Source organism: Stegostoma tigrinum, chromosome 11 (assembly GCF_030684315.1).
Source record: "Stegostoma tigrinum isolate sSteTig4 chromosome 11, sSteTig4.hap1, whole genome shotgun sequence".
Lineage (NCBI taxonomy): Eukaryota > Metazoa > Chordata > Chondrichthyes > Orectolobiformes > Stegostomatidae > Stegostoma > Stegostoma tigrinum.
The window spans coordinates 50,111,899-50,137,950 of record NC_081364.1 but is presented as its reverse complement, the minus strand read 5'-3'; the positions used below and the strand labels follow the sequence as shown (position 1 = coordinate 50,137,950).

At 38.9% G+C, this 26,052-nt stretch overlaps 1 protein-coding gene across 2 annotated transcripts in view; it reads left to right on the top strand.

The window, feature by feature from the left end:
- Positions 1–26,052, top strand: part of LOC125460192 (receptor-type tyrosine-protein phosphatase gamma-like) — a 693,348-nt gene that overhangs the window by 159,137 nt on the left and 508,159 nt on the right. The gene's annotated exons all lie outside the window — the stretch shown is intronic.

Here is a 26,052-nt window from a genome sequence, read left to right as displayed (position 1 = left end):
AATTTGGTGGGGAGTAGAGCGTTGTTGCATTGTGGGGGGTCCTATCTCTCCCTCCCTTCACCACCGCCTCATCCCTCCCTTCTTGCAGGACATCCCTAATTCCACCCTCACCTTCCCCAGAGAGTAATTGATCAAAAGTCCAGGCAGAATGAGTACCTCCCTTTAGACATGCTCTCACATAGCAGGAATTGGGCCTGTGGAGACAGTTAATTATGCCACACCCACCAGCAGAAAAAAAGTAAAACTTGCAAAAGCGATGCAGTGTTCAGAGATCAGCCTGAGCTCCATTGTAGTCATTTTCTGCTTCGAAGCTCACAATCCTAAAATCTGTATCGTGACTTCACTAGTCACAACACCCAGTTTGTGGAGTCTAGAAGGCCAAGAAGACTGGACCATTATCAAGTGGAATTAAAAGAGATTACTACCCTGAAGATACTGGCTTTGCACTAACACTCAAGTTAATGAAACAGCCATGAGTGGCAAATCACTTCTGCACTTCTGATGTTTGTCAGTGACCTCGACTAATCTATTTGGCAAAGTCATCTGTGGCATGTGGAGCCTTGAGAATATAAATCATGCCATAGATATTGCTATTCAGTAGGAACTGCCCTTTAACACACTGCCATATTCTTGATTATACAAGTACAAAACTCCCACTCCCCTCGCTTAATGACTGTCAAACAGAAGAGGGTATCCCAACAAATGCACAAAATGTTCAAAAAAGTCAAGCAAAAGAAACATATTATGATATTTATGTACATGCATATAACATGCGTGTCCACTTCCATGCCAACATTTTGTCCTCAATACTTACCTATTTTTCCTTTCAACCACAGTGCCTTTTTGTAACCCTGAAATCAACAACTGATGTACAGGCAGGCTGCTGAGAGTGATCCCATGATACGCACATAGGAAACATGCTCATGCACATAGTTGAAAAGTGCATTATGGTTACGTGCTTTGCAACTCCTGACAGGTAACTGTAATCCAATGTTTCAGTCATCAACGTTATGAAAAGTACAACTACCCCAACTGAGAAGCCCCTCAATGTGAAATAATATTTCTCTTTGAGTCATAAAATTTTATGAAACATTGTTTAGTTATGCTGTTGGCATAACATTAGTTAGCAATAAGATGTATTACAATAGTTTAGTGTCATCTTTAGTTCCAAGAAATGACAGGGCATTTTAAAATCAGCTTCCATATCCATTCATGCTAACCTAACAGTCTTCGTGAAAATTTGCCAGCAGATTTCTGTGGTACTCGAGAGATTCTCTGTGGACTCTCAAGTGTCTCAGAAATCGGCTGGTATATTTTCTAAAGAATATGAAGTAATCTTTCTTCTTTCTTCATAGTTTTGATATTCCATTACTGAATTACTTAATTGTTCTTATTTATGGGCAATAATTGCTGCTGTTCTGTATGAACTATGATATAAAATGTTGGGAAAGTCCAATTGTACCAACAAGAAAGAAAGTATTTTCATTGTTAACTTACAGCATTAATACTTAAAATTTAATATGTTTGTAAAGACACAGCATTACCTCCACAGAGCTCATGTCAATGCCATTGTTCTTCTTCTCCCAGAATCATGCAGCACAAAAGTAGACATTTCTGTTGTGATGTTTGAAAGGGATTTTCAATTAGTTTTATTCCTCTATTCTTTCGTAATAGCAAATGTTACCTTTCATTTTGTGTTTTTCTTTTGCAACATGTAGAAAGGGTAAAAAAGCAGAGTATAAAAATAACACAGAAAAAATATCTGAATAGCTGCATAAAAACCAAAAGTACTGGGGATGCTGTAAATCAGGAACAAAAACAATGTTGCTGGAAAAGCTCAGCAGGTCTGTGAGCATCTGTGGAGGAGAAAACAGAGTTAACGTTTTGGGTACAGTGACCCTTCCTCAGAACTCAGAACTTCCTCAGTTCTGAGGAAGGGTCACTGAAACTGAAACATTAGCTCTCTTTTCTCCTCCACAGATGCTGCCAGACGTGCTGAGCTTTTCCAGCTGAATAACTATAATCACATTTAATTTTAACATAACAGTAAGGAAAAGTTTTATTTGTACTGCAGTTTGTTTTTTCATTGGTGTTAAGAAATTCAAATTTATTTTGTCTGTGACCTAATAGATACATCATCATTACCACTATTGCCAACTTGAAAAGCAGCTTCAAGGGAGGACAACATTCCAAAGGGGCAAGAATTAGAAGAGCACAAGAGTTTTTGGGAGTGTTGTAGTGTTGGAGGAGGTTGCAGACCTCAGGGGATGCACAGACATTGAAGGATTTGAACTTAAGATAGTTAAAATTGAGATTTTAGTGGCCCAGGAACCATTATTGGTCAGCCAGCATAGGGCTGAGCATGATTTCATTTGCGCAGAGTGCACTTACCTAAGTAATAGCTGCTGAACATCAGAAGTAATTGCTTTTGTGAAACCATTTGAGACATCTAATTGTGTTAAATTGCTTTGTAAATGCTGTTATTATGTTTCATTTCGAAGAAACTTTTCTTTATTGAAACATTTTTGATTAATTGTAGGCATGACATTAAAACCTTTCAACTTGAAATGTTGTGCAGAGCCATTTCTAAATTTCTGAAGACTGGTCAAATGATCAAAAGACTTCTTAAATGTGACAAATATCCTTTCAAAATGGTGGGATTTTGGTTATCACTGTGTACTTTTAAGGCTGAACAATATATTGATGAACCCAAATTTATTTTGCATCTTGTCCATGCTGACTGTTAATCGCTTTTAAAAAAATTGCCGAAATGAACAAAATACCCTCATTGCCTACGGTTATTTCTACCTTCGTTTGTCCACAAATATGTAAGAGTCCAAGAAATCTGCAGTAATAGTGATTGAGTGATTAGTAAAATCTAGCAGCACCTTAACAGCTGCCGTTGAATTGGATGTTTGCCTTATACGCAGAACTTAACGAATGCATCTGTTTCATCAAGAAACTTAGTAATAGTTTATTTGAAGACTTTAATTTTTGCAGTTTTTTTTCACTTAATGAAATGTGTATACATTGATTCCTCATCAAATTTATGGTTACTTTTCCTGAGCATTGCAACTTGAAGTGAGCAATAACATTCAGGTAACAAAGTAATGTTAAATTTAATCAATGTTAAATTGAGAGCTTCAGACATTTTTGCCTGGAAAATAGTGTACAAGTTTAAACACTGGAGCATACATGTATGGTCCTTTGCGTTCTTAGCTGAAATAAATTGCATCATTAAGGATATGAAAGAGATTCTAAACAGTGTGTATTGTTATAGTTTGAAAAAAAGACCGTGAAAATGCATGCCATCTCCAAGTAGTGCAAAGTGTGTACATGTGGAAAGATAAAATCAGTGTTATTCATTTGTGACAGATGTACCTGCTCCCATCTGGGGCTAACTCGGACCAATAGCTTCTTATTTGGGCCCTGAGGCTACTACTTTGTGATTATGTTGCTTCCTCACTCACACTGCCACCTCTATCACCGTTCCACAGTTGGCAATCTCTCATGGATTAAGGAGTTGAAATGACTGGTTACTGCAGTACCATCCTGAGAATATGAGTGGCACATGTGCAATGTACATGCTCCATTCAAAAGCCAATATTCTACCTGCACGAGTGGGTGCTTTAATGAGAATCTGGCACATTTGTCAGATACTTTCTTCATAAATGCTAGGTAAGAGCTGATTAAGACTGATTGTTGAAAGGCTGAAGCAATATGTGGGATTGGTAACTACTTTAAAAACTCATGTGAAATAAAAGTGGGGTCGTCAGTGCATGCACTGGGATGAATATCACTGCACATGCAACATGTTGACAACAGCAGAACTTTTTTTATTCATTCATGGGATGGCTAGCATTAATGTCCATCCCTAGTTGCATTTGAAAAGGTAGTAGTTAGTTGCCTTCTTGAATCACTGCATTCCACCCTCGGTGGGTTGACTAACAAGGACATTCGGGGTGGAATGCCAAGACTTTGACCCAGCGATAGTGAAGAAATGGCAACATATTTGCAAGTCAGGATAGTCAGTGGCTTGGAGGGGAATTTGAAGGTAGTGGTGTACCAAAGTATCTGCTGCCCTTGTTCTTCTAGATGGAAGTGATTGCGCACATTTAAGGTGCTATGTGAGGAGTTTTGGTGAATTTCTTCAGTACACCTTGTAGATAGCACACACTGCTGTTTCTGAGCATTTGTGGTGGAGGGAATGGATGTTTGTGGATGTGGTGCCAATCATGTGAGCTGCTTTGTCCTGGATGGTGTCAAGCTTCTTGAGCATTGTTGGAGCTGCACACATCCAGGCAAATGGGGAATGTTCCTTCATGCTCTTGCGTGCGCCTTATACATGGTGGACAGGCTTTGAGGAGTCAGGTTGCAAGTTCTTTGCAGCAGTATTCCTGGCCTCTCATCTGCTTTTGTAACCACTGTGTTTATGTCGCAGGTCCAGTTGACTTTCTGGTCAATAGTAATCCCAAGGATGTTAGTGCTGGGGGTATCAGTGATGGTAGTACCATTGAATGTCATGGGGTGGTGGTTAGATTGTTTTTTATTAGTGATGGTCATTGCCTAGCATTTGTGTGACATGAATGTTACTTGCCACTGCCAGCCTAAGCCTGGATATTGTCCAGCTCTTGGTGTACTTGAACATGGACTACATGGTGCTGAGTGTTGTGTAATCATTAGCGAGCATCCTCATTTATGAGTTATGATGGCAGCAGATTGTTGATAATGTAGCTGAAGATGGTTGGACCTAGGATACTACGCTGAAGAACTCCTAGAGAGATGTCCTGGAGCAGAGATGACTGATCTCCAACAACCACGACCATCTTCCTATGTGCCAAGTGTGACTCCAATCAGTGGAGAATATGTCCATGATATGCAGTGATTCCAGTTTTGCCAGGGCTCCTTGATGCCACACCTGATTGAATGAGGCCTTGATATCAAGGGCTGTCACTCTCACCTCACTTCTGGAATTCGGCTCTTTTGTCCATGTTTGATCCAAGGCTGAGGTCAGCAACTGAGAGGCCCTGGCGAAACCCAAATTGGGCGTCACTGAGCAGATATTGCGGAGCAGGTGCTGCTTGTGAACATTGTTGATGACATCTTCCATCATTTTACTGATGCGTTGACAGTCTCATCCTAAAGCTTATCATGATCAGCTGATATCATCAGATAAATCACTGTTTAAAAGAAAATGCTTATCAGTCTCTTTAGATTGACCAGCCTCCACCTAATGGTAGGTGTTAGCCATTGCTAGAGCCTACAACCCTTTTGTCTGAGTTTAGAAACACAGCCAATAGAAGGGGGTAGCTTCAATGACAAACTGACAGACCTAGGATAAGGGAAGAAGGATACAAGGCAGGGGCTGGGGGATGTGGTAGGAAGCCAAGATAGGGTGGGGGAAGGTCTTCAGAGGCTGAACTGGTCTATTCCCACACATAATACAGTGAGGTGTCATGTAATGAAGTCAAATATGGTCAAGCAAACCTCCTCTCAATTTATTTCACTCCCTCAGTTGATGAATCAGTCATGTATGTTGATCATCACTTGGAAACAGCACTGAGGATGGCAAAGCACAGAATGTACTCTGGGCAAGGTACTGCAATGTACATCACCACTACTGATCAAACTAGTTGAAATCCTAAAGGATATGGCTGTTCAACTATGATAACAACGTGTAGAGCTGGATGAACACAGCAGACCAAGCAACATCAGAGGCTTCTCTGGTGCTGCTTGGCCTGCTGTGTTCATCCAGCACTACGCCATGTTATCTCAGATTCTCCAGCATCTGCAGTTCTATCTCTGGCCGTTCAACTAGTTGGCAAATGACAAAAGAGTATAAATTATTTAATCTCATCCTCATCAATTTGCCTATACAGGTGCATATGTCCATGAATGGTCATTGCACAGTCCTTAACAAGACCAAGCCCATCTTCATATTAAGGACACATTTAATTGTGTTGCATGGCACTACCACTGTGCTAAATGGGATAAATTTTGAACAAGGCTTAACAACTCGACTGGGTGCTGTGGGCCATCATCAGCAGCAGAATTGTACTCAAACATAATTTGTAAATTCGCTACCTGCATGCTCACATTTTACCATTACCTTCAAGCCAGAGGATTGAAGCCGAATCAGTGAAGAATACAGGAAGGCATGCCAGGAGTAGCACCATGTGTCAGTCTGGTAAAGCTACAACACTAGCTTTAGGACTACTTCCATGCCAAAAAGCATAAGCAGCAAATGGCAGACTGAGGTAAATGATTCCCCGAGCAACAGATCAGATTTAAGGTTTCCAGCCCTGCAAGCTCTTGTTGTGAATGGTGGTGGACAATTAAAAAGCACACTGGAGGAGGAAGCCACTTAAATATCTGCATCATCAATCATGGAGGAAGCCAGCACATTCGTGCTAAAGATAAGGCTGAAGCATTTGCTACAATCTTCACCCAGAAGTCTAGTATGGATGATCCATCTTGGCCTCATCCAAATGCCCCCAGTATCACACATGTCAGTTTTCAGTGAATTTGATTTCTGGCATGTGACATCAAGAAGTGGCTCAGATACTCAACCCCTTCCCTTCAGTTACTGACACACCCCCACTCCTGTTATTTGTGTCACCTCACCACTCACAACCCTGCCCCCTCTCAGTGACTCAAATTCCCCTTAGTCACTCCATTCCACTTCATGTTCATTAAAATACCCACCCACTCAGCCACCCACATCCCTACCCTCACCCCAGTCACTCTACCCTCCCTCCTCTCCTCTCACAGCCCAGCTTCATGACTAATATGACTGAGAAGCAGCAGGGAACATCTGTTAAGGTTCCAAAACTAGTCTCCATCTGAGTCTAAGACTCTATCTGTCCTGGGCTCTCCTGATACTAAAATCTTGCTTTCCATTCCCACTGTACCATTGTTGGAACCTCAGGGGCTGCCTTTCTGGCCTGTGCCTCTGAGTTTGAATAAATAAACTTGCTCCCTACACTGCTGCTGGAAGGCTGCTCTGCTGCAAGGGAGTATTGATCTGCCATTGACAAATTCCAAAAGCCTTGGAAAAATGGTCCCTAATAGGGCTTGGGGGAGAAAGTATGCCCAATTCAGTCCCATCAATCGTAAAATTCTCTTGTGTAGGCTGACAAAATTTTTCCCATTTCTCACTGGTTGGGAAGACAGGCAAACAAAGGGCACTCATGTGACCACTAAAGTTCCTTTACTACAGCACAGACTCTCATTCTGCTAGTCCTACTTTATGCTATACAATTCCTCTCCCACATTTGCTGCTCATTCGAGAGCCTCTCAACACCAAACTCAGAATAGGCGGCCTCTGGCTGAAGGAATTTCAAAATCTTGCTGGATCACTGATCCATTTTGCAGAAGGGCTTCACAGTCCACACAGAACCTTGAGTACACAGTATTGTGGCCAGTAGGCCACTTGTTGGACAAGCCTGATCTATAAGAGAAAAGGTAGCAACTTTCTACAGATTCATGACTTAGCCAATGTTGCTTGAGAATGGACTGATTGTAATAAGGTTAGCCAAATGGGTCTCATTGAATAAGAGTTCCCTGATTGTGGCTATTAATCTCATCTAATAAGAGAGCCATGGCTGATATATAAAATGATGCTTGTCAGTGGTACTGACACTCTGTTGCCTGACTTAGTTGGGGATCGTTCCTGTGTAAATATAGGGTGACTTAGTGACAAGGATACAGGCCAAATTATTTCAGGGAACATTATTACCTCCTAGTATACAGTATCATCCTAACTGGAGTTTTGTCATTCATTGTCAGTGGATCCTGCAACTCCTTACTCAAAACAGTATTGTAGAGGTCCTTCACAACACTAACTGCAATAATTAGAAAAAACTGGTTCAGTATCTTTTCAAGAGCAATTACAATTCATGAGCATTAAATCCCTGTCTTGCAGAAATGCCCATATTTTGAGAGTGTATATTTGTCTGAGGAATATGTTTTGCATTTGGTGAAAAAAAATTTCCGAATTTGTGATGACAAATAATCAAAAATCCTTACATTTAGTTTTCTAACTTACTTCAGTGGAATCAGTTTTTCTCAGTGATCCATTCAATACTTTCCACACTTATAAGAGATCTTTTATGTTTGAACATCTGTTCATTGTTAGTTAAATAATTTTGGCAGGAAGAAAATGATTCAGAAGGACAGGTGACTAACTAAATATGTGTTCAGAACCTACTCAGTTTCCAAAGGGGAAGGTGATCACATAGAAGGGCAGAGAAAGAAGTTGTTTAATGTAGTACAGCATAAGGAGAAGTGTGTTAATTCCCTGCTAATGGCACTTGGGGGCAGTGCCCTGCTCACTGATAGCATTGGAGGAACCTGCTGTGCAAGTACTGACCAATGGCTCTGTCTTCTCCAGGGAACCAACATACATACAGCACTGTTTGAAGTGCTGCTATATGAGCATATTTTTCCCTGCGGTTATTGGTAAGGATTTGTATTTTATTAGTCCTCTAAACTCTGACTTGGGCTTGACAATCTTGTCAAACTATTAAATTTATTACAAACCATATATCCTCATTATTTTTGTTCTTATACTATTTTTGTTTTTTTCCAGTTGGGCCATGAACATTAAGTTTGGTTTTCTTGAGGTAGAGTTGACCTTCACAGTTAGTTTTTCTCCATTAAGGAACTATGGTTTAATTGGAGCTAATACTTTTTAGCCACGCCAGCATATATTTTTCCAGCACTTTGTCAAGTGTGGTTAGGGATTTTGGGCAGATAAAGATGTTGGAACAATCTGCTATGAAGAGACTGTAGCTATTTGGATATATTTAGGATGCAATATCTGCGACAATAATGTACAAGATTTCCCTTCTGCATCTTAAATGAAATTCGCTCTTTTCAGGGTTACAAATTTGTCAGATAAATTAAAGGGTAAATTACAAAGTGACTGCATTCTTAACAATCATTTCTCGTGAAATATATAAAGGTCATGCTAGTTTTCTTCATTTTGTTGGCATTTAGATTTTTGTCTTTGTCAACTGTGACCCAGTCAGTAGCACACTCACCTCTGAGTCATAAGATTCAAGTCCTTCCCCAGGCTCTGAGCACAAAACATAAGATTAACAGTTGAGTGCAGCAGTGCAGAAATTCTTGCACAATTATCTTTAGAATAAGACGTGAAACGAGACTCATCTACCTGCTCAAGTGAATGTAAAAAAATCCCATAATTCTATTTTAGAGAAAAGGCATTATCCCTGGAATCCTGGCCAATATTTATCTGTCAGTCAACATCACAAAACAGGTCAAATTCTGGCCAGTAAACCATTGTTGATAGAAAATGTGGCTGCAAGTTTGCAACCTAGGGCTGTGAAAATATGTTAAAAATGAGTCATTGACTATAAAGTGCCTTTAAGGCAGCCTGAGATCATGAAAGACTCTATATGAGGGCAAGAGATAACAAAGTGTAGAGCTGGATGAACACAGCAGGCCAAGCAGCATCTTAGGAGCTGAAAAGCTGGTGTTTCGGGCCTAGACCCTTCATCACAAAATGTTTTTCAAATACAGGCTGACTTATTTTGAACAGCCCAAAGTTGTCCTGGTAATCAGAGCTGTCCCCGTGATAATACAATCGTCCCACTTCTCCCAAAGTGAAGCTAATTAATAGGTCTATATTTTTCTGGTTTCTTCTTGCTTGTGTTGGTGATGCCATGTTGGAATGCTGTGAGATATTATATCTCCACATATTTTTTGTTGAAGCTATGTCTTGACTGCCATTGTACGTGCGCAGAGTGTCAAGTCCACACATTGCATCTGGTTCACAGGAAGACTGGCTAGCCATTTAAAAGTTGTGTGAAATTAACATTATCAACTTACTCTGGATATCTCGCTATGATTTAAAAGCTGAATTGTAGGCCTGGTAGATTCATGAAGATTCATCATCCCAGGAAAATGTTAAAACAATGTTGCATAAATCTGAGCAGTAGATTTGGTGAAAGTGTTTAGTTGCAGTCCATCTAAAATTCTTAGAATAAATGCACAATGAAATGTAATTGATGTGTGATTTTGAAATCATTAAATAAATTTCAAGTCATAAGAGAGTCAGGAACATTTGTCGGATAGTAGAACAACTAAATATATAGGTAGAGCTTCAGTAGTAACGTAATTGATTGACTTTTAATACCTGTCAACATGATTCAAGTAGAACCTTTATGTTTTAGGTGTGGTCTCAACAGAGTGGAATTTGAAACAGAGACTTACAGAATTTATCTGCACTACTCATAGTTATTTACGTATCAATCCCAAATTAAGGCAAGACACATGAAATCCCCAAAGCTTAAAGGAAACAAATGTTAGTTTTCATTGAAAACCCAGTTCGGCAGTTACGAGATGCAAGTCTTTGCTTCTTCACATCTGTCACGTTAGCTTATTTTATATTAATATATTGATGATATGCCTGCTGTTGAAAGTAATTCATCAACATAAAACTACAGTAAGACACATGAAAGATTTTCCTCAGCCCATATTTATTAGAATCCACAAAGCTAGCTTAATGTGACAATTTTTTTTAATGCTAGAGGTTTGATGCAGGACAAACGTTTTATATATGGTCTATATTTTGTGGAATATGTTCATCGTTAACACTGGTATTTTAGCAGGAGATATAGTGTAAACTACAGGAAGTGCAATCTGGGGATATAACATGGTATTCCTGGCTTTGTTTTTACTAACCAGGAGAAATCCTTGCAAATCACTGGGAAGAAAACAGCATAATCTAAACAAAATATTGAAATAGAAATAATACGGTGTAGCGCTGGATGAACACAGCAGGCCAAGCAGCATCAGAGTAGCAGGAAAACTGACATTTGGATCGAGACCCTTCTTCAGAAATGGGGAGGGAAGGGGATTCTGAAATAAATAGAGAGAGAAGGGGAGGCAGAGAGAAGATGGATAAAGAGAAGTAGGTGGAGAGGAGACAGACAGGTCAAAGAGATGGTGTTGGAGTCAGTAAAGGTGGATGTAGGTGGGGAGGTAGGGAGGGGATAGGTCAGTTTAGGGAGGACAGACAAGTCAAGGAGGTGGGATGAAGACAGTGGATAGGAGATGGGGGTGGGGTTTAAGGTGGGGGGGGAACGAACCGGGTAGTTTTGGGATGCGGGCTGGGGAGGGAACATTTTGAAGCTTGTGAAGTCCTCATTGATACCCTTGGGCTGCGGGGTTCCCAAGCAAAATATGAGATGCCATTCCTGAAGCTTTCGGGTGGTATCATTGTGGCAAAGCAGGAGGCCCAGGATGGACATGTCATTCAAGGAGTGTGAAGGGGAGTTGAAGTCGTTCGCGGCTGGGAAGTGTAGTTGTTTGTTGCAACTGAGCATAGGTGTTCCACAAAGCAGCCCCCAAGCCTCTGTTGATTTCCCCGATGTAGAGGAGGCCACAACGGGAACAGCGGATACAGTATACCACGTTAGCAGATGTGCAGGTGTCCTACTATCTCTATTGAAATAGAAATCACCTCTTACTAAAATATCAGATTTAAAAGTGTTTTCACGTTAATGGAACATGGTTATTTACCATTTCGCCCCTACCCTCATGTCTGTTACATTGCTGTCCATACTAGTACTATCTTTATAGAGGAAGTGCGTCCTCTTCTTTTGGGCAACACTTCTTGGTTTGAGCCAGCAATGTGCCAAACAGCTTTAGAATTGGTTGAATGAATTATTTGATTTGACATTATTTACTTGGGTTATAGTTGAGGCAGGAAATAATGCACCCACTGCAAAATTCATTGCTTTCCTCTAGATGTCTGTGGACCTGCAGTAGGTGACCAGCTGTGAGCACTGTGCAGCAGCAGCCTAACAGCAGCAAGTCAAAACATCTTTTTTAGGGACTTGTTCCTTTTCCAGTTTCAACTAATCAAAATGTGCACTGCACTTACAAATACAAACTTGTTCAAAGTCCATATAGTCAGAACATTACCCATGTTAGCTGGGTTATAATGAAGTACTTTCAAGTTAAAATACATTTGTGTGAATGATTGTGGTTTGAAATTATCAATTTGTTGATCGCTAGGCCTATTATATTCTACTTTGAGGTAACTTTGGCTTGATAGGACTTCAAAGAGCAATTCATGTTTTGATCTTTTCTGAATTATTTTTGTTAATAGGATTTGAGCATCACTAGGCCAACATTTACTGCCCAGAGGGCAGTTCAGAGTCAACCACATTACTGTGGCTTTACAGTCACATATAGTTCAGACCAGATAAGGAAACATTTCTTCCTCTGATGACCAGATGGGTTTTTAAGCAATAATTGACAGTGTTTATACGTTGCCAACAAGCTAGCCTTTCATTACAGATCTACCATCTGCCACAGTGGGATTTGATCCGATGTCCCCAGAACATCAGCCTGGCAGTCTAGGTTACAAGTTCCATGACATTACCACTACACCACTACATTACCTGCCGCTTTGGGTTTTATTAAATTCAAGCATATCTTGAAGACCACCATTTATATAGCCCTTGAAACATTTTTAAACAAAAAATAAAAACCAAAAGCACTGCAGATGCTGTAAACAGAGACAAAAACAAAGTTGCTGCAAAAGCTCAGTAAGTCTGGCAGCATCTGTGAAGGGAAAAAAACAGTGTTAATGTTTCGGGTCTGGTAAGCCTTCCTCAGTTCTGAGCCAAAACATTAACATAGGTTTTGTGCACAAATATTTATCAGGCGAAGTTTGCTATTTTAAATATACAGTTCACATGTTTTTTTTGCATATTTTATGTAATTTTATTTTTGATTGTGTTTTGAATCAATTACCTGCCTTGCAAAAGGAAACTTTGAATGCAGATGCAAGAGTTTAACTCATGCGTTAAATGTGTCTACATTTATTGTACAAATTTATTATGGTTAATCCTGATCATTTCAGACAAGGTCGAAAATTTCATTTGGTAAATTTCCAGTTTCCAACTGCACTTTCAAAATAGTTAAGTTCGCTTTCCATAAGTGCCAAAATTTGAAGAACACGACCACCTCATTACTAATAGCAACCGAAAGAACTGTGGATGCTGTAACTCAGGAACAAAAACAAAAGTGGCTGCAAAAGCTCAGCAGGCCTGACAACATCTGTACAGAAAAAATCCGATGGCCCTTCCTCAGAACTGATGGTAACGAAGAAAACACCAGTTTTCCATATTTTTTGCATGTATCTGATATTTTCCTAGTTACTATAAGTTCTGAGGAAGTGTCACTGGACCTGAAAAGTAAACATTGAATTTTACTTCACAGATGCTGCCAGACCTGCTGAGCTTTCTCAGCAACTTCTGTCTTTATCATTACTAATAACTTTTGGAAATGAAGCTCAGGGGCTGACTGCTTGGTTTTGGAAATAAATCATACTAAAAAGGAATAGGGCAGAGAAGATTGTTATCAAGGCATAATTAAGATATTGCTTCAATAGTTTAAGATGTGAAATAAGTCTGTGGACCAGTCAGCACAAAGGAAAACATGCTATTTAATGATAAAAAATATAATACTTTTACAGCCATGCATGGCATTCTGTTTGAAGTAATTTTAATATAGCTCTCCAATGGCTTAATTTGAAGAGCAGCAAGTGAATTGCAAACAGCTTCAAACATTCAGAAAATTATTAGGCCAGTTCAATCCAAAGAAGAGGGAAAATATGGAACTCTGGACCTGTCAGCTATCATCAGCCTTAAGGAGAAAGCTAGATCTGTAATAGAGGACGTGATTACGCTAAATCAAAAAAGGGTAAGATTATGCAGAGCCGAGGTGGATTTATGAAAGGCAAACCACGTTTAATAAGCCAATTTGAATTTATAGGGGTATAACTAGCAGAATAGATAAAGAGAACCCATTTGAAGTGGTGTAATTTTGGTAAAGGCTTTTGACAAAATCATACACAAGAGGTTTTCAAAAAGATTAGATCGTGTCAAATGAAGGAGAATATATTGACATGAATTAATGACAAGATCAGGGCCATTTTGATTGACAGACAACTAGCATAACCTGCTCAGGAACAAAACAAAGTTGCTGGAAAAGCTCAGCAGGCCTGGCAGCATCTGTAAAGGAAAAAACAGAGTTAATGTTTCGCGTCCGGTGAACCATCCTCAGAACTCAGCTCCTCAGATCTGAGGAAGGGTCACCGGACTCAAAATGTTAAATCTGTTTTTTCCTTCATAGATGCTGCCAGGCCCGCTGAGCTTTTGCAGCAACTTTGTTTTTGTTCCTGATTTACAGCGTCCGCAGTTCTTTTGGTTTTTATTTAGCATAGCCTGCTGATCTTCTCTCACTTAACTAGGGTTAATATTCTTCTTAGATTGCTCAGGGGCCTCTCAGAATAATTGATCTCCAAGATGTTGATTCTGATGAGTGATGAATGTACTGCTCCAGCAGCTCAGATGGTTGACTTTAATTTCTACAGTTTGATATGTTTGTACACAACACCAGTGGCTCAATTGAGGAAACCAAAGGATAATATGGACATAAACCTTGACTGTACCATCCCGTTTTCTGCACTTTCCCTTCCAGAAACGCAACAGAGTTCCCTTGTCTTCATCTTCCATCCATCAGCTTTGTCGTCAAACTATCATTCTTCTCCATTTCTGGCAGCTCCAATGTGACACCATTACCCTCATATCGTTCTCTTTCTTAGCTTTTTACTATTTCAAAGGGACTGATTCGTCTCTACAATAGAGACCTGAGTATTAAGAGCATATATTCATTTTAAAGTCAAAGAGGTTTGAAGAAAGTCATTGCATCATCACCCATTTTTTTGAGAAAATAGTATGTTGCATCTCCAGTGCTAATGAGCCATCTATAGCCTTCCACATTTCACAGAGACCACACCCTGTCCTTAATTTGTTGATAAATCTGCACTCTGGCTCTTAATTGGCTAATTCCGGTAAAATCATGGCAATTTGGTCCTCTCACAGTGAGGGCTACAGACCTCTGCTGGAGCCTGATGGTGGGCTCCTGATGCTCACAGAGAAAATTTAATACTGCTAATTCTGCTTCTTTTCTGATTTCTTTTTTGAGGTTATATTGATTCCATATTCTAATTTGTACCTGCTTGCCTCATGAAAGCTGCTGGATAATTATGTGCACAATGCAAAACATATATAACTTATTTTTGTTATGGATGAAAATCAGAAATAAGATTATACATCTTCAAATTAACGTTTTAAGCCGAATTGCTGCACTGCAGAAAAAGCTGAATTTTATGTTTTGTGGTATTTTGTTTTTATTTTTCAATTGGAAAACTCACCTCAATTTAAAATCATAGCGCAGTTTACACCTGAACAATTTTTACGTATGTTAATACATTGTGTTAGTGCCTTGCTATTTCAAGGGGATGAGTTTCATTTTACTGCTTGATGAGATGAACTGTCACTTTTGATTTTGTCCCGATGAGTATCAGTGTCGGCCCTATCCTATACTGGGTGTGGAGACTTTGTGAAATAATCTGGACAATTCAGATTTATTTCCTAATCAAATACAATTTTTGTTTTTGTGGGATGAGAGAAAGTATGTAATCTTACAATTTGGATCTTGTTTTTCATAGGAACAATATAGACTGGTTTAAATTTGTTATCTTGGTTATCATCTTAGGCCAAAGCTATAGATTGTTATTCTGCTGTACCACTATTTCTGACTTAACCTACAAATGAACACTGTTTATTACTATGTCCTGATAAAAATTCCTATGTGTACTGAACCTTGACCTATGGTAAAAGAAGTTTGAATAAAGCTGTCAAAGATATGTTACCAAGTCCCTAGCCTTACTCAAGTTTATTTTTGCCTTAATCCAGTTGCAGGTGTTTTACTTTAAATTACTCCTTAAATGTTAATATTGCAGAACATCTTTTTCAAAAGGAAATGTGTTATGTTACAAAGATTTTAGAGATGGTGCATATAATATTGTCTAGAACGGTTGTAAAGATGAGGTACTTCAATAACATGGTTGGATTGAAAGAGTTAGGATGGTTTTCTTGGAACAGAGAGATTTCAAGAAGGTTTGGTAGAAATGCTCAAACCCTAAAGGGTCTGGACAAAAGAAATAATGTTCTCATTGGCAGATGGGTGTGGGGTCAAAAGGTACAGATTTATGTTTATTTGCAAAAGAAACAAGGTATATATGAAGATAACCATTTTCAACTTAACTAATTAGGATCTGGAATGTACTCCCTGAAAGCTGAGTGAAGGCAGATGCAGTCATGGCTTTCAAAAGGAAATCAGAGAAATATTTGTAGGGAATGTATTTGCAGGGTTGTGGGAAGAGGGCAGGGGAGTGTGCTAACTGGATTGCTCCTACAGAGAGCCAGCACAGACTCAACTGAGCTGATTAACCTCTTTTTTTTTGATGTAATCGTTCTATGTTACGATTCCCTTGGTGTGGGACCAATTAAAAATAAACTTAAGTGCTAATCAGTAGGTAAACTTGTAGACCTATTATATCTGATTCATTATGTTGTATTTTTGTTATGACTTCTTTATAGACGAAATGGTAAGAAGGGAACCTATCTTTATAAGGTAAATGAAACAATACTTCCAAACTGTAGCTGTGTGCCATGTGACCAAGTATCTTGGAATATGTTCAATCAGCACTGTCAATCCTAATTTTAGCACGTGAGTGAAAAACGAGCATTTGGACAAGTATAACTGGAAATCAGCCTCAAAAATATAATTGCGTTGCTCTATGGTTAGTCAAATTAATAATCTACATCAGATCCTAGAGCCATCTGGATATTGTGTGTTTTACTAGCATAGAATATATAGTTTTCCTGCTGCACTGTATGTTTTCATCCTTATCTGCATTTTTCAAGCTGATAAATGACGAAAGGTTAGTTCAATCATTGATTCTTAATGCCAGCCAGGTTTATGTGCATATTATCTGCAGTGTCTTATATAGATTTCATCCCTGTCAATCCATACACCAATCGTGGTGCATTGTTTTGACATTAGCCATTGATTTCAGTTCAGGAATGCTAAGAAGCTACATATATTGACAAAATTGTTTTGCAAAATTTTGCATCAGCACTAGATTGACTCTCAAACTTCCTAAGAGAGGTAATTATGAGTTCTTGTATATCACTTGTACAGTACTTAGCATTTTAAATACTTTTTTTATTCAATGAACCCGGAAATTATTTCAGTCATCAAAAACTGAGGCCAAATATCAAAGAGAAACCTGTTTGCATTTGGTTCTGATCATAAAACGTATATCAATGATCATGAATATCTAGTTGTGCGCAGAATATTTGCGAACATCTCAGAAACTGGCTGCATGGAAATTCTTGATGAGAAAACAAGCAAAGTCTTTTAGTTCCTGAGATATTTATTAGCTCAAAAATGAGACGATATTTTCTGAAATTCTCCAACTAAAAAATGCAAAGATCAAAGTCATTGGCCTGGATTTGTGCAGAGTTGGAATGACTCTGAAACCATTTGAGGTAACCAGACCAAATTCAGTAATTCCTGCATTTACTTCTGGCATTTGCAAATTTTTGCTAATGGAGGAGAAGAGTCAGGATCACAAGTTCATGTCCTGCATTTCTGATATGGACTATTCCAGCAGTAGGCAACTCCTAAACCCCATAGTTTTCATAACATTAACCCAGGTCTCCATCACCATTGGTTTGTAGCTCCTCAAAAGTGTCTGGATTCAAGAACATTTTGAAAGGAGGAATGAATGGTTATAGAGTTTTAAAAGGTCATAGGAAGTTGGCAAGAGAGCCTAAAATTTTCTAAGACACCTGTGGAAATGGTGAACGTGAGTACCATTGCAATGTTCATAAGCACATGAATAGGAAAGGTTTAGGGGGTCATAGGCCAGGAGCAGGCAGGTGGGACTAGTTTAATTTGGGATTATGTTCGGCATGGACTGGTTAGATTGAAGATGCTATAACTGGAACAAAATCATGGAGAGCCGATGTGAACTTTCTAATGTATTTGCCACACCAGACTTTCTGCTTCAAGTGTCAGCAGGCCTAGCTTCTGCCCACAGCCTCTCCCTGTGGGCCTTTGTTTTTCAAGTTGGGATATCTGCCTTAGTAACCAAAATATGATACATTGAATTGAATTTTAGGAAAAAATGGCCGAGTATTAAGTTTGAAAATTTTCATTTATGGCTTGCCTCTGTGAGCTCTGGCAAGTTATCTCTGTTGCTAACCTCATTAAGTTTGCACCATGCTTCAATGGCTCAGCTCTCATGGTATCTTGCACTCTGTAGTGATGAAATGCTTGATGTTGGTAGGTTCTTGCAGTTTTCATGCTGCGGGTGCCACATTTAAACCCTAATCATGTGCTATGTCCACCAATGTAGGTTCAATTTGAAGTCTTCATTTTTTTATTTCAAAAGTAAACGATATGTACGTCTATAAAGATTTACCTGAATTGTCATTGAAGCAATTCGGTTCTGTACAGTTTTAGCAAATTGAGAACAAGCAAACATTGGAGTTTGACTTTCATGACAGTTCAAAAAGCCCAAAGCAATTCTTACTTATCGTAAAAACTATAAACATATATTTGAGGCAACGGGAGGGCCCAATAACTGAACAGACCCCTGTCTTACTTTGACCAAAAGACCTTGGAAGATATTTTGTCCCTACTGCCTCTTGGCAGTGGCTGTCCCAAACTTTAGTGCGTCCCTCAGCACATAGTACTTGGAATGTACCAGTCTGCAACACTTAGCTAGATGCCTTAAAGCAATGATTACAGGGAAACAAGGGCTACTCTGTATGAGCATGGCCTATGACTCTGATATGCAACTTCCGGACTGCGTCTGAGCCTCCATACAATGCATTGCTTTCTTCTGGTAGAACAATCACAGAGCAGAGAATATGAAGACAATGGTCCAGGGTTTGAACTTGACCGGAGAGCCTTGCTGTACAGTCCAGGTAGATTGAGCCACATAATCCTAGCAAGCCATGCTCAGCATAACTGAGCAGCCAAAGAAGGGATGTGATGGATGCTGAAGAACTGGGAGATCAGCAGTTATTGTCTTGGTAGGAAGATGAGGACAATGAACAGGAGGAAAGAATAACCTTCCTTCAGACAAGGCTTTAAATTTGAATGATGCTGAGAACTAGTAGTCTGTGTAGCTTTATTTTGTAGTTGTAGTTACAGTGACAGTCGATCAGGTAGGTAATGACTGAACATATCGATTGATTTATGCCTGAGTTTCTCAGGTTTAATGATTTGCCACCTGTGCCACTTATGTATCTTTAGAAGTTGTTCTTTTTTGTTTCCCTCCCACGATATTGTTTTTGCTACAGCATTAGAGACTGAGGGGTGGCATGATATAAGTTTATAAAATTATGAGAGGCATGGATAGGATAGATAGTCGGAGCCTTTTTCGCAGGTAGAAATGTCAAATATCAGCGGGTTGTTGAGTGCACAGTAGCGCAAGCTAGGTGCCAGAGAAGTGTGGTGTATCTGTAATAAAGTAAGCAGTAGACAGCTGTGTGAGACAGTTGCTAGAGTTTACAGAAGGTAACCTTGCATGCAATTCCCTGAAATTGACAATTCGCGGGTTTTTGCTACAATTCAGCCTATTGTCTTTTATTCAATCTCAGTACTCTTGACATTGATATTGTAGGTGGGAGAAAGATGGAATCCATCTGTAAAGGATTGTTAATAAGTTTGGCAGCATAATCAACCCAAGCAGATCAATGTTAACATTGACCGTTATTCTTTCACTGTTGCAAATCCCTCCTTGCTTTTGAATAAAGTAGTTTGCTTGGCCATTTTAGAGCGCATTTAAGAAGCAACCAGATAAGAACTTCCTGTATCTGTAAAAGACACCACTGCATTGAATTTATCGTAAGCTTACTATAAGCCACATGTGTGGGATTATTGAATTTTTTTTTGTTTCCACATTAGACTGAAAATTTGATTTTTATTGGTGGAAGCCTTCAATGAACAATACTTTGCCTCTTTTCAAGTTAAAGATCTCAGCGTACATGCATCATATCTGTGACTTAAAATATGCATTACTTGCTATCCTGTTGTTGTGAATTTGATACAGCAGTGTTTTGAGATCTGATCCTTAGAGAGGGTATTTCCTTTTAAGAAAGATTGCAGAAAGGCATCCCACCATTATCTGCCATTGGTTCCATCCAGCGGCTTGGCCAATTTAAGTAACAAATCTTTAGAAGGCAGAAAACTTCAAGTGTGGCATTATTTTTTTCCAGTGATAGTAGGAACTGCAGATGCTGGAGAATCTGTGATAACAAGGTGTAGAGCTGGATGAACACAGCAGGCCAAGCAGCATCAGAGGAGCAGGAAGGCTGACGTTTCGGGCCTAACCTTGCATTTCTGAAGGCCATCGTCCCGCTCTACACCTTATTTTTTTCCCTGTTGTAATGTAGCTAGGAACTTGGTAAACATTATGAAAAAGCTAGCATTTCCTCTATGTCTCTCAAAATGTAAAAAAAATCACCCATCGTTTTCATAGTATATCATTTTGAAAGATTTGTGATGGTACATTAGATCCCAAAGGTCTAATGTAATTGACTGCACTTTTAAAAATTATTGTGGAGCTTAAATCTGTTTGTATGACTTGGTAGTCAGGGTCAGTTTTTATTTTATTTTGGAGGTTAATCTGGTCATGGACAAGGTCAGACATCATACAACACCAGGCTGTGGTCCAACAGATTTCCTGGTGTTATGTGATTTCTGACCTTGTCCACTCCAGTCCAACACCACCACTTCCACAATCCTGTCGTGACCATTGCATTTTAATAGTACTGAACAAATGTGAATGAACCATGTTTGCAAATTTACTGTAAATCTGTTTAGTGTATTTCTTCAATTGTTTGTTTATTAGTTCATTAATTCACGGGAACACGAGTATGGGAAAGGTGAAAGTATCATTGTTAAATATTTCAATTTCTTTAATATGTCAGTCCATTTCAGTGAAGATTTATTTGTTATTAGATTTAGGCAAGGACTAACTTTATCAATATTTGTGCATTTAAAATTATTATGCAGTACTATAAAGGAAACTTGCATCTGAACATTCTTGTAATGTTCAAGGTTTTATAAAACATTAACGATAAAATGACAATTCTATTGAATAATTATTTTTAATAAAAATAATGTAAGCTGTCATGGAAAGCTTAAGAGAAATGCTGCTTTTTGGACATAATAAACAAGTTAACAATGACATACTTGCCCTATCAATCTGACATTATACCTCTGTTTTCAGTCGTTTGCCTATGTTAAGCTTTACATGAGCTCCCTGAAGCTTTATGGTTCGCTTGTAGATTTGGTTGAATCATCATTTCCTCAAATATATCAAGAAGAGTTGTCAGATCTGTGCTTTCTCTTCGAAAGCAACATCGACTACTGTTTATCATATGCTTATTTTCACAAAGCTCGTCTCCAAGTTTATTCCTCAGAATTGGTTCCATTAATTTACGTGGAATTGAAGCATGTCAATTTTCTTCAATCACTTTCTTTGAGAATCTTAACATGTGTTGGTGGAACCCAAGGCTTAATGACACCCTCAAAATTATTGTCAATATAATAAAAATCTTCTCACTTTATTGTATCATGAGATAAATACTAATTCAGCCTGAAAGATTTCTTTGCTTTGAGCCTTCTTTGGCGCACCTAGAACTTCCATCTCCTTCCTTTCTTCTTTGGTACTTCTCTTGGTAAAAAGCATGTTCATGCTTGCATTCGTGAATACCTGATAGAGCTATTATTCACAATATTTACTCTTTTGTGATGTAGAGAGAATTTTCTTTGTTAATAGCACTAAATAAACGCACATTATTGTACATTAATTCTTGTGTTCAGCTTCAGCTTCAAGTTAATTGCATCTCATTGTCAACTTGACCAACCAATTACCATTTGTTTCATGGTAGATTATGAAAATATTTTATCCCCTTTTGGTTTAAACATGTTTTCATCTTTTCAAAATGGAAAACACTTGGCTTTAACAGTAGGCTGATTAGTATCCTTTCCTTCTTCCACTCCAAGGAGTTGAGGCCGCTTTGTAACTTCATGATGCAGCCATAAAGCCCCAGAGACCTGTTAATTCAGTCAAACTGGGTGAGAGTGAAGTGAAATGCTTTTAAGTGATTAACTTAAAGCGATTGTTAGTGATCAACCATGATTGTTCAATTATAAAGTGAATATGTTTCAGTTAAAAACTTAAGGTTATTATTGGCTTCATTGCAATTTCTTGAGGAAAACTGCAGAGACAGCCAAAGGAGGAAACTGATAGTTCAGTTTTCAAATCAAAAGAGTCCAATCTTACCTGTTGTGTTTTTAACAAACTAATTTTCAGCTCTGTGTGACAAAATTAGGTAGTGTGGTTTTCACAAAATTGGTATGGGGACTTTGAATGGTGCTAATGATAGTTGATTGAGTTTTGCCTTTTACTAATTTATTCTTAAGTAAATGACACAGCCTCATTATCCACTGTAGAAGGTACTTTAGATAATAACAACACTGAATTTATTGGAGGTAATGTACTACCTGTTGTTGCAATAAGCCAAATTTTGTTGATCATTTGTACATTTGTCGATTTTGGTAGAAACAACCTATAGAAGTGATAGATAACTTGATTTTATTTGAATGTATAATGCAGTGTTTACTAACTGACATATTTTGCTTAAATAGGCCACACATTAGACCTATGATATGCAAAACAATGTTTTTGTCTTTAGAATAATGTATTAAGATCAGTGCATGCAATAGAGTGCAAAATACCATTTGCAATCCCCAAAGGATGCGGGACTAATAACCGACAACATACCATTTGCTTTACTAATTGGAGACATGCTTCCCATATTTTCCACTCTTCCACTTCTCGTCTCAATCTGATGTTATATTTTGAAATCTATAAGAATGTATATTACAATATTTCGACTTGAAAATTACAGAGGTTCGACAAAATTCAACTTATCTCCATGCAGCATATTCCCCTGTTAAGTGTCTCAATATAATTGTTATACTCTTTGTAATCCATAAAGTCCCAAAGCAAAGCATTTCAAAATGAATTTTGCAGGAAATGAAATCAGTTTGTTTTTGCATGATGATCCACTCTGAGCTGCCTCAATCTAGTTTCAATAATCACTATGTGCAGTTCTTGTGAGGTGTGCAGCACAAGGGGTTCTACAAATTCTGGTTCCTTGAGTATGATGGCTGAGATGCATTAGATAATGTCCTTTCCCCTTTGCACCTTTGACTTCTGCTGAAAGCTTTAGTGCATGCTTCAGCTCGTAGTCTTGAAGCTTGGAATGTGCCAGTTTGCAATTTATTGTCAAAAATAACACTGCACATGAAGACTAAATTTTGTGCAGACCAAATAGCATATTCATGATTCACTGAATTGTTTTATTACAATTAATTGGATTTCAAAAGAAACTTAGTGGTTTGCTCGGTCACATCAGAGGGCACTTGGGAGTGTTGATGGAGCCATATCTAGGCCAGCATAAGGATGGCAGATTTCCTTTTCGAAACAACATTTGTTAACCAGTTGGGTTTTTATTTCAAGCTGACTTATCTGAATGATATTATAGTTGTGAGGTTCATTAATGGTTTTTGAGAGAAAACTTTAAATTCTCTTTTGAGGATAGTCGATACTTTAAACAAGCTCGTGGAGAAGATAATTGAGAAGCAGGTTTGAGGATTAAGGAGATATTTTGCAGGTAGGTTTTGGAATAAGATTTACTACTTCCTAATCTATTGTATCAGTTAAGTGGTTGAAAAGGATATCCATAGCGAAACAGTCTCATTTGTAGCTGGTAAAAGAGACAATAGGGAGGCATATAAATAAGCCTGCTAACTCATTAATCAGAATGCAAAGGTTTCTGAGCATGTTTGACAAGGTAGCTGATATGAGTTGGTGTTTCTTCATGCGAGCATTTAGAACTAGAGAGCGCATTGTGAAAAGGGCTCTGCCATTTCAGACTGAAATAAGGACAAATTTCTTCACTCAGAAAGAGTTGTGAAATTCTCAAGTCTACACAGGGTTGTGGAGGCCAAGTCAATGGGCAGAATCTTCCCTGAACTTGCGTTGGTGAGTTATTTAGGAAAATAGGAGGAGATAGGCTGAATTCAAAATTTCAATGTTTGGAAGAAAACATGTGATTCTCCAATCAGGTATTGAACATCAAAGTGAGAATCTCACTGGTGAGTCACTATTTGCATTTAATTATTACCTAATTTCATATCATTGATAGATGGCAACAGTCACAGTACAATCACAGAATCCTTACGGTGTAGAAGTAGACCATTTGGCCCATCAAGTCCACACCAACCTTCTGAAGAGCATCCCACCTTTAATCACCACCCTCCCCTACTCCTGTAACCCTGCATTTCCCATGCTAACCCATACAACCTGTATATCCCAGGACACTATGGGTCAATTTAGCATGGCCAAACCACCTAATCTGCACATCTTTGGACTGGGGGAGGAAACACACAGACAGGGGGAGAATGTGCAAACTCCATATAGACAGAGGCCTTAAGAGTTGAATCAAACCTGGGTCCCTGGTGCTGTGAGGCAGCAATGCCACCCTTAATCATGTACCTCAATGTTGCACTTTGAAGTGGACCAGCACCTGTCCTTTTGTTGATTTTGCCAGATACTTTCCATACAGAGACAGGCACACATACATCATAGAAACCCTGCAGGGTAGAAACAGGCCATTCAGCTCAACAAGTCCACACAATCTCTCCAAATAACATCCCACTGAGAATAACCCTCCCACTCTATCGTGTATGTCCCTTGACTAATCCACCTAACCTGTACACTCTTCAACACTATGAGTAATTTATCAAGGCCAAACCACATCTTTGGACAGTGGGAGGAAACCCATGCAGCTATAAGCAAGCTTTCAGTTGTTTCAGCAGCGGGAGTCTGTGAGAAAGCACAAGGGCAGCCTGGGAAGGTAAGCTCCCACCCAATAAATTTGGGAGTGAACTAATACCCGAGACACTATTAGCATAGTGTTTCCCACCCTTCCACCCCCTCTAACCTAACCAGGTTAGCAGGTGACAAGGAAGCTTCAACGCCATTGAAAATTAGGAAAAAAAAGTTAAAGGGAAGGAGTACTCAAGAGCTGTTAGTAATGGAGGTAATAGGACCCAAAAAGAAGATGCAACATCTGGCATAAGGGCACATTATCTGAATGCTCGGAGCATTCGAAACAAGGTGGACGAGTTGACGCTGTAAATCATGGCAAATGGATATGATTTTGTGGCCATTACAGAGACATGGCTACAGGATGGTCATGACTGGGAGTTAAATATCCAGGGTGTCAAACTGTTCGGAAGAACAGACAGGAAGGTAAGGGAGATGGTGTTGCTCTGATTTCTAAGGATGATATCAGGGTGGCAGTGAGAGATGATATAGGTTCTACTGAACAAAACATTGAATCCATTTGGGTCGAAACTAGGAATAGCAGGGAGAAGTCACTGATAAGTGTGGTCTATAGGCCACCAAATAGTGATATCATGGTGGGGTGGGCAATAAACATAGAAATATCTGATGAATGTAAAAATGTTACAGCAATTATCTTGGGGGATTTTAATGTACATATCAAATGGTCAAACCAGGTCGGTCATGGCAGCCTTGAGGAGGAGTTAATAGAATGCATCCGTGATAACTTGCTTGAACAACATGTCATGGAACCTATGAGGGAGCAAGCTATCCTAGATCTAGTCCTGTGTAATGAGACAGGAATAATTAATGATCTCACAGTTAGGGATCCTCTTGGAAGGAGCAATTACAGTATGGTCAAATTTAAAATACAGATGGAGCATGAAAAGGTTAAATCTAGTACCTATGTCTTGTGCTTAAACAAAGGAGACTATGAAAGAATGAGGGAGGAGTTAGCTAAGGTAGAATGGGAGCAAAAACTTTATGGTGGGTCAATTGAGGAACATCGGAGGACTTTCAAAATGATTATTCACAGCGCTCGGCAGAAATATATTCCAGTGATAAGGAAGAACTGTGGGAAAAGAGAGAGCTAGCCATGGATGTCTAAGGAAATAAAGGTAAGTATCAGATTGAAAAAAATACACATACAAAAAAGCAAAGAG